Source organism: Lissotriton vulgaris, unplaced genomic scaffold, assembly GCF_964263255.1.
Source record: "Lissotriton vulgaris unplaced genomic scaffold, aLisVul1.2 SCAFFOLD_1664, whole genome shotgun sequence".
Taxonomy (NCBI): Eukaryota; Metazoa; Chordata; class Amphibia; order Caudata; family Salamandridae; genus Lissotriton; species Lissotriton vulgaris.
Window position 1 is genome coordinate 542712 of NW_028248665.1, and position 8041 is coordinate 550752.

Consider the following 8041-nt stretch of genomic DNA (forward strand, 5'->3'; position numbering starts at 1 on the left):
TAGTGTGATACAGGCGTTGCCAAAGGCTACAGTTCCCCACATGCTATGAAATAAAATTAGACCAGGGTCAGAACAAGCTTTATACATAAACACAAAAAATAGTACACTTGGGAGGACAACACAACAAATGTTTAGACAAAATGTAATGGCATAAAGGGTAGATTAAGAAGGTGTACCCCTGCGGGCAGTCATAGATATGCCCAGCTTTCAATCTGATAATTTAAATGATGGCCCAAATAAAATTCCTCATACAATTGCACTCCATTAATAGCGTGAAGTGTCACGGCATGGCTAAGGTCTCTTACCCTGGCTGTCGTAGATGCTCATGTAAGAGATGCCCACGGCCACACACCACAGCATCAAGCTTGCCATGTCCGGAAAACTCTGCTCCTCTTCCACTACCAAAAGCCCCACGTGAAGCGGCAGTTTCTCTGGCAGCTTGTGTCCATTATCGAATCTTAGCGCCTTGTACCCCCGTCTCCTGATGGGCAGAGCCCTGCTGCCAACCCCATGAAGGGGCCGAAATCCCAGCCCACCCGGCACAAACAGCGCAGTCACCACCTGCACGAGTCCCTGTGCCCAACCCCGGCTGCAGAGCACATGCCAAGCCAGCAGCAGCATGTGTAACAGCTGCCAGACCAGCGCGAGGAGAGCCGGCAGCGCCACCATGGCAAGAGCGTAAGTATCCTTTAGGGCAGCATTGCCCAAGACCGCCCACACTCCTCGCACGGGCTCCCAGGTCACCGAAGGAAGCACCAGCTGATCAATCAACTCCGCAGTCTGTCTGCCGCCATGTTGGATGTAACCTTTCAACTCTCACCCCTTTGCTCTAGCACATGGAGCCGGCTCATTGGAGGGCAGAAAAAGGGGCTTAGAGGCAGCAGCAATTGGGGTGTTTTCAGTGTGTGAGAGTGTAGAGGTCGGAGGTTTGTGCAAAAGAGACACGGAAACAATGCATAAATAGCATAACAATAACAAGCATTTGTAATGCTTGTTATTGACCTATTGCATTGGAAACAGGAGTGTGGGCACGCGTGAGAAGCCATGAGTACAAGAGGGAGTGCGTGGGAGGGGATCGGGGAGGGGGGCCCAAGAAGTCACAGACTGCGGGAGGGGTGGCAGAAGAAAGTAGTCCATGCAGTAAAGGGCCAATAGCCATAGAAGGACACAAATGACGACATGGCCGTCAGAAGGATGGACTAACAAGCCTACAACAAATTGGAAGGCAGCATTTAAGACACAAGCCAATCAAAAAGATGGGCGGAGAGTGGGTGGAGCTTCCACACTATACTGAATACTACATGACTTGCAAGGCGTGCAGCGCATGCGCTGCAACGCTTGGCGAGACCTAAAAACTGTCCTCCACACACCCATGAAAGTTATTAAGCTGAGTCCCCCAGTTTAGGAAAAGGCATGAAGATGTCTAAAATCATTTCAGATGATTTGAGTTTGTGAAGGTTCTAATTACACAGAACTGCCCACCACAACTGAATGTATCAAGCACTTGTGTATTCTTAGAGATACAAACACACAAAAGGCGCTTGGAGTAAGGTGTTGTAAGTGTGCCACAACCCTGTTGTCATACATAGAGGCTGAAAAGAGACGTACATGTGTGAGCAGACAACAGAACCTCAATTTGTACAATGGAACTCTGATGGGAAATGTTTACATGAGGGGCAGTGATGGTGTTAACATTTCATGTAGCTTGCTATTTTAACATTCTGGAATTGTACAAATAAATCCAGTATGTGCACTGTTTGATTATTTTGCCATTATGCTGAGCTATTATTTCCACTGATTTGCTGCATATCCTTTTCTTAACCAAATGCAAAAACATTTCCATTGAGAAAATGTTCCTTTCACTTCAGTCTGTCACATGATGGATACCCAATATCGCATGGTAGGAGGAAAAACCCTGTAGTGCGTGATTTTAGCTTGTCTTTGGAGGCTCCAAGCAGCAGAAGTCTATTAAGTAGTGTGAAAACACCTCAAGACTTTGACCACAGCCTCAGCAACATTTTGTTATTGGTGTGGGGAAGTATTAATATTATTATTAGCCAGATTTATACAGTGCATGGCTACCCAACCAAGAGTTTCCCAGTGCTGCGTCACGGCATGGATACCAGAGAATGTCCTGATCGCTAATCCTGAAGTCCATGGTTAAAACAGCAAGTTTTTAAGTTTCTTATGGAAATTAAAGAGCGATGTGCATGCTCTAAGATCAGGAGGGAGAAGGTTTGGGGAAATAGAAGACATCTTGCCTGGATCTCCTAACTCTGAGCCTCCAGCGAAGTCCAGGTCTCAGCACTTCTCACAGTAGCAACCTTACCAGTGGCCCCTCTGGCATACGGGGTCACTGCAGCTTAGTGGTACGGGCTTAGCAAGACCTGCATGGTATTCCACTCACGGCTCAGTCCACAGCGGCCCTCTCATAGCATAAGAGAGTCACCGCACTAACCCTCCTGCACACGGGCTATGGCCCGATCAGTGCACATCCGAATCAGCGCACCTCACACTGTGTGTCCTCAGGGTAGAGTTCCCTTCTGGACCTCTGTCCCTCTAACACTTTCTTGTTCCTCTTAGGGCACACTGGTCCAGGGGCGTAACACAGGCCCCCGCAGCCCACGCATTGCGGGGGGGCCTCGTGATCCAGGGGGCCCCGGCCGCACTGCACCTTTAATAAACAACTGCACACGCGCGCCACGGCGGGCCCCGGCCGGGGCCCCTTAAAGTTCTTAATAAATGGTGCGAGGCCCCGGCCGGGGCCCCTAATTTCGTATAACAGTCGTACAGTGGGAAAGCGTCTTATATTTCAGAAACAGGCAACTGTGCTAGCCTTTAACATTTAACACTTCTTTGTTGCACCCACAGGCTACGAAGACAAATAATTAACATTTCACCCAGAAAGCGTGTTGCCTCTCTTCCTGATCCAAACTCTGTGATAGAAGCAGAATGAGCCTATAATAAATGTCGGGTGGGTGCGCGCAGTTGCTTCTGCGACGCGTGTGCGCATTCTTCAGGGTGGGACAGAGCTGGTGACCAATCATGCCCTGATTTGAATATGTCCTCACGATCATGCGCATTGAGCACGTGCAATTAAAAGTGCGCGTGAGGCATCCCAAGAAGATCAAGCCACGCAGCTGCTCCTACGCCGGACTGTCTAAGTCTGTCACTGGCGCCCATAATTTAAATTAATTTATTAGCTACCCGGCCCCTGCCTGGCTAACCTTGTCCTGCCCTACTGCCTGCTCGCGCCTAACTGAAGAAACTGCAGGCTAGGCCCAGCCCCAGCCCTCAGGTCAAGGTGAGTCAGTCTGCGCTGCGTCCGAGGCCGAGCCAGGAGCCTAGCTAGTAGCAGGAGTGTCCGTGGTGTGGGTAGGGTGACCAACCGTCCGTAAATTTCACGGACAGTCCGTAATTTCGGCCGTCTGTCCGTTGTCCGTGAAGGATCCTTTAACGGACGCCATTTGTCCGTAATTTTAACCGGGCACAGCTTGCCCCCACCTCCCTTCTTGACTCCGAGGCTGTTCCAGAGCTCAGATACCCATCAGCATTGGCGAGGCACAGCGGGATGGCCTCACACCTCCAGCCCTTGATGAGCTGTTAAGAGGTGCGAAGGTGACAGAGGGAGGGGCTGTGGCTTCAGGAGCAGGGGCATCCATTCACATGCAAACAGCCCTGAATGCGTCTCTGCAATTTAGAGGGGCCGCCGCCTCACACATTCCCTTTCTGCCCCAAACATCCTAGAACCGGCCCCGATCGCAGCACTGGCTCTCTTCACAGAGCGGTTCTTCAAACATGCAGCCTATAATGTAATAAAGTAAAGAAATGGCACAGTCGCACCCACACTGATTAACAAAGTATGGAGGACAATCAGTTAAATCAGTTCTCTCTGAGTATCTCCTTTAAGTACTGTACATCACAGTTGGAGATGGCAAAAGTAAAATTTTGGAAAGAGAGCCTGTCTTCTCGTTGTCTTGTCCAGGAGGGGGTGAGGAGCCCTACCCCACCCTGGAAGAGACAGGATGATACTAGAATACTGCATACCCACCCCTGCGCACACCCTGGTGGACTGGTGGATCCTGTTACCCCTCCTGTGATCGCTCCTGCCCCCCCCCCCCCAGTGATGGCTCCTGTGCCCCCCATGTGATGGCTCCTGTCCCCTCTCCCCCCCCCGCCTGTGATGGCTCCTGCCCCCCCCCCCCCCCCCCCCCCCCGCCTGTGATGGCTCCTGTCCCCTCCTGTGGTGGATCCTGTCTCTGCCCTGGGTGGCTTCTGTCTCACTCCTGGAAAGGCTCCTGCAGCGAGGGTGAAGTTCTTGATGGGCCTCTTCTCAAAAAGGCTCAGATCAAAATTAATATGAAAAAGTGGGTAAACGAAGGGATGGCTGGATGAATTAGTGAAATGGTGAATGGATGAATGAAAGATTAAACAGATGGATAATGAGAGAGGATGGATGGATTGAGGAGTGAGTGGAAGGATGGATGAGAGAAAAGGTAAATAGCTGGATGTATTGGTGGAAGGGTAGCTGGATGGGTAAAAGGGTGGATAGATCAGTAAAATGATGGCTGGATGAGCGAAAGCGTGGGTGGTGAGTGAGTTGATGGATGAGTGAAATGATAGATGATTGATGAACTGATAAGTGCAAGGGTGAATGGCTGGACAGATGAGCGAAAGGGTGGATGCAAGGACGGATGAGTGAGTGAAAGGGAGGGTAGATGGACAAAAGGATGAATAGATGAGTGAAGGAGTGACAGGATAAATGGATGAGAGAAAGGATGGATGCGTGATAGGGTCAATGGATGGATTCATGAGTGGATGAGTAGATGGGTGGGTGGATGGATGGAAGGAAGGATTGCTAAGTGAAAGGGTCGATGGAGAGAGAAAGGGAGTATGGATAGATGACTGAAAGGATGGATGGTTGGAAGGATGAGTGACTGGGTGGATGGATAGTAAGTGAAAGGATGGCTGGATGGGTGAAAGGGTAAATGGCTGGATGGATGGGTGAATGAATGGATGGATGGGTAGAAGAGAGGATGGATGAGTGTACCGATGGATAGGGTGAAAGGGTGGATTGATGGATAAGTGAAAGGATGAATGAAGGGATGGATGAGTGAAATGATAGATGGACGGATACGTGATGAATAGGTTTGCAAATGGTTGAATATTTTTGGATATGGCTGGGCTTACTTATATACTATTGCGCGACCTCTGATGTGTCTGTAAAACTTATCCAATTGTCCTGAAGTTTTGTCCTGAATTTTGACCTACTGTCCTGAATTTGTGTCCTGAATTTTGACCCTTTGTCCTGAATTTTTACAGTCACCGTCCTGAATTTGCACCCATAACAGTTGGTCACCCTAGGTGTGGGTGGGGGCAAGGACCGTCGGACTGAGTCTCAGTGGGTGGCGGGGGCTTTTAATGCGGGTGGCTCGAGAATGTTACAGAATATGTCAGGAAGCGAGTTAAAACAAAAAGTGTGTTGCAGCAGTCATATTAGTATCTGATCCTACACGGGTGCAACAACAATTGCATTCCACACCCTGGAACAGCACTACATCAGAATCTGGAGAGGAGAGGCACAGACAAGATAGATGAATTCTCATGACAGTCTCAACATGTTGCATGAGAAAACGACAAGGAGAAACGGCAGCCCGCAGACAGGGCAGGTGCCTACCACAGTAGTTGGGAAGCGTGGCTCTCATAAAGAGGGGGACTCGGGTATGCCAGGTAGGCAATGAGTCTCTGTAGATAAAAAAAGTTAATTGTGCAGCATGTTCAATCATTTCTTTGCTATGGCACCAGGTAGTAGCCTTGGGTGGCATTATAGTCTCTGTACTCCACTGCAAATTCACACTGCAGGGTACGGCTGTCACACACGCAGAATGTCTGGGTCTGTTGTAGGTCCCGATGTTAAATAATGACGCAGTGCATTGTTGTGATGATCAACTGATGCCAAAGAGCCAATAACAAAACAATGATCCCCTAGGATCGATTTGCTAAATACATGGTTGCATTCTAATTCAGAATATTTCATATTTAGGTTCTGAGAAAGCAGGGTCATATATTCCATGCCTTAATACGGTGATTTATTATGAACCTTTTATTACAGATCATGCCTTAACACGCGCTGATATGTTACGTGGACGAATTTCAATGTCATTTTTAAGTAAATCTAAAGCACCCATTAACCTTAACATGTCTGCGAGGTTGCATGCCTCTCTGTTGCCTAGAAGCCATCGTATTCAGTGTTGTGCACTTGCACATTGCATTGTGTAGTGAACTCAGTGTTTTTTTTTATGTATCTCTATTTTCTTCCCAAGGTTTGTGTACTTTCCTTCGAGTGATACGATCCTGCATCCTGCTCATTAACTTCTTTGCAGTAACAAGTTTCGATCACATGTTTAAGTTTCTATTGACATGTATTGAAAGAAACTGTATATAAATGTGTCAGAAATATATTAATTTTAGCAATAAATGCTCAAATTGAATTTTTGGTGGATGATCTTGTCTGTTTAGATGACAACTTTCCCTTACTATGTGCCTACATATTGGCTATATTTACATTGAATGTATGTAAGACTTGTGGGCTCCCCCGAAGAGCTATGTTTAATGTTTCACATGTCCCTATATTCTGGATGCATAACAGCATCTTTTACAAAGCATATGTACTCCTTGTTATTAAAACGCTGACACTGAAGAGAGTGGCCTGATTGACAGGCGCAGAATACACCTCCCAGCTTCCCCCGCTCATAAACCTGCTCATGCTTGTTTTTTTCTTATTCCCAGATAGAATCAACTGCATATAGGGTCATCCACTGATAAAATATGAGCAAATGTGCAAATCAAAACAGAATGTAGTTGAGCTTATATAGCGCACAGCTACCCACAGTGGGTGTCCCGGCGCTTGCTTAGGGAACCCGTCCTGATATTCCCCTGTGTGATAGCCCCAGCGGGTATCCACAAGGTGAAAGTCAGGCATCCCGCCGCGAGGGGCCGTTGTGGAGATTAAGCAAGCTATTGCCCAGAGTCGCAGAGTGTGAACCCGTGAGTCGAGAAGGCACCGGAGCGAGAATTATCGAGTCCGTGGAAGTTTTAGCCCAAGACCCGCCGAGGCGGGGAATTGAACCCTGGTCCAGGACCGATCTCAGCTTCCGGGTCTGCCGCCTCTAACCCCTGAGCCACACTTCTCCACAAATGCATGTACACAAACTGACGATTGGGCTTTGAAAAACACAGAACGGTGACTGGCTGTGTGCTTAAACAGATGTGTATATTCCCATTTTTGTAAGGGTGTGAGACGTTTATGATACGGTCCATGCATGTCTCACAAACACCAGGCACTGCACTCAGGGGATCGATAGACAGACTAGCTGGGCAGTTTGGGAATAATCGAGTCATATGGTGGAGGCACACTGTGCTTTGGAACAAGGGAGACTGCTTTGAGTACCTCAAGAACCTCACAAAACCCTTATAAAGATAAACTGTATGCCAGTGCATTGCACTGAGCACGCTGCTAAACCTGGGCCACTGGAATTATGTGATTTTGTGGCTGCTGCATTTTCTGCATAGTTATGGATTTGGCGCATTTGCAACATAATCCACCATCTACTGCATAATCTGCAGAGTTTAACTAAAAAGATTTGGTTCTATCTCAAACGGGTCAAAAGTTGCTAAAAATGCAGCGACTCGTGTTGCAGCGCAGTGGTAGGCCTTTCACAAAGGTTGACTGGTCATCTTTCTGTTGATGACTGCTGTGTTTGAGTGTCAGCACACGGTAGTAGCAGGCTCTAGTGTTGGGGGCTTCTTAATGAGAGACTGACTGAGAGGGTGCATGAAGTCTCATTATTCCAGGTGTTAAAAGTGTTGCAGAGGGGACCAGGGTCCAGGCCACGGCAAAAACAAGGAGAGTGAGTAGCATTGTAGTCTCCAGCCTGGTTCTCCTACCGGCTCAGCCAGCAGAGAAGAGTAGTGGCTGCCGTAAAGGGCCTACACAGCAGAGCTAGCCTACAAGATGGTTAAGGTCCCCAATATAAATTCT

General features: G+C 48.2%; 1 pseudogene; it reads right to left on the reverse strand.

The window, feature by feature from the left end:
* Positions 1-291: 291 nt before the first annotated feature.
* LOC147663865 (dehydrodolichyl diphosphate synthase complex subunit nus1-like) lies at positions 292-829 on the reverse strand (annotated as a pseudogene).
* Between the last annotated feature and the right edge of the window lie 7212 nt (positions 830-8041).